The 1,876-nt window shown below is 41.6% G+C and overlaps 1 long non-coding RNA gene across 1 annotated transcript; it reads right to left on the minus strand.

Annotated features, from left to right (window-relative positions):
• Window positions 1-876: 876 nt before the first annotated feature.
• On the minus strand, window positions 877-1,620 carry LOC122342121. The gene is made up of 3 exons (XR_006250525.1): window positions 1,602-1,620; window positions 1,390-1,464; window positions 877-1,214 (listed from the first exon to the last, which is right to left on the minus strand). It is a non-coding gene; the product is annotated as an uncharacterized LOC122342121 (long non-coding RNA).
• Between the last annotated feature and the right edge of the window lie 256 nt (window positions 1,621-1,876).

The raw sequence follows: 1,876 nt of genomic DNA on the forward strand, positions 1-1,876 counted from the left end.
AATATAGTGGACGGCTGAGAAAATACACGCTTTCTTGTTTTTAGCTATTCGTATTCGATTTCCGCGCTTTAATTCGTTTTTAAGGTTAATGATTCGCGAAATGAAGTCGTCGCAAACACGGACAAAACCGACCAAAGACTGGCTTTAGAAGACTCTGATGCGATCTAATATTAAATAAAGAACAGAGTAAATGAATGCAGCTGCTAAAAATGACAAACTAAGCTATGTTAACGAGTTTGACTTGACAGAAATGTACCTACCGCCCACTTCTGAGTCCAAGAACTGTTCAAGTGAAACCGTTTTTTCTACATATCACCTGTAGGTGTCACCATATTACATATTTTGTACATAAAACGCGCCATATAATAAAATAAAATAAGCCATCTAATGCATTCATCCCTGTTTCACAGTGTTTTATAAAGAAAAGGAAAGTCATTTTTATACTATTCAAAGAAGCACTAAGAGAAAGGCAATCAAAACATGTCTTTAAAATTTTTGAGTAATGTGCATAGCATTTGACCGAAGAAATAATTTCACTTTTAAACTTCCTACAGCTTCCTAGTTAGTGTACGCATATCTCTGCATGAAGAAAAGTTAAAACCATAAAAGCTGTCGAGAGAAACTCATTAAGTCATTAAGAGGAGAGGATGAGAGTGAAAATCTGTTGAGATTCTGTTGGTCTTCTCCAGTCGTCCGAGTCCTCATTTTTTCTGCTGCCATCGCTGCATGAAAACAGCGGCCGTTCAAACCAGCCAAGGAAAGGATCAGGGAAACCAGATCAAGGAAACACTGTTCAGAAGCGCAACGCACAAACATAAACTGCTGAAACGTAAAACCTCGGAGGCCGCTTCTTAAAAATCGCTCCGCCAAACGCACCGATCTAAATGGGTTTCTGAAAGCACGCCGCAAAGCAACAGCAAAACGGCGTGCACTTTTAAATCGCAGCTTTATAAAACATGCATCGGCCTTTCAGCTTCACGACGCAATGTTCGAAATGTCCTCACGGTTCAGCTAGGTCACATTTATTCTTCGCGCTGCCCAAAAAACTCACCGCTAAGGGGCGCCAGCCGTCCAAGACACGCTGCTGAACGCTTGACACGGTTCCTCAAAGCCGGCGCGAGGACGGCAGGGATGTGTGGCGTTGTCAACAAACGATGAAAACGGGCTCTCTTATGTAACTCTGTTGAGTGACGGATGAGTCATGTGTGATACATCTGGAGAAGAACATTTCATGTCTGATCAGTCCTCTCTTACGCACATTAAAGAGCATAAAATTAGCTCCGTTCCTTCGCCAGCCTCCGGAACTGAGTCATCTCCTGCTGTATTAGAGCTATATAATATATAGTGACCCGAAGGAAGACAGCCAAAAGCTTTTAAAGTCTTAAATACCTCCTCTGTGCCTGCTATCTTCTGCAGCATCTTTTCCCCCCTCACTCTTCTCTTCTGTTCTCCACGCCGTTTTATCTGAGGATGATACATACGATAATACCAATTACACAGCGGACAACGCCTGCTAGTTATTTTTTAGTCTCGGCATTGGTTTTAGATTGAATACTTAACAATACAAAGTGCTCCACGGGAAAAAGAACTACATAACTCACAGCATCAGCGAGAAGTCGGTCGCAAACAAGCGCTGAACGAAATCAGCCCTGGAGCGATGGAGCTTATTGGCCGCGTGTGAGAGACGTCTCGGAGATGAGTCAATTTTGCTTTCACTCTGCTGAGATGTTCCTCCCAGTAATGAAGATTTTAAAAAAAAAAACGGTATTTAAACAAGCGTTATGATATCTTTACGTAGAAGCTGCTTCTAAAAAAGACTAACCATAGAATAAAAAAACAAAAACAACAGGCTGTGTAATGGCATAAATGTATCTAC

The sequence above is a fragment of the Puntigrus tetrazona genome, chromosome 3 (genome assembly GCF_018831695.1).
Source record: "Puntigrus tetrazona isolate hp1 chromosome 3, ASM1883169v1, whole genome shotgun sequence".
Classification (NCBI taxonomy): domain Eukaryota; kingdom Metazoa; phylum Chordata; class Actinopteri; order Cypriniformes; family Cyprinidae; genus Puntigrus; species Puntigrus tetrazona.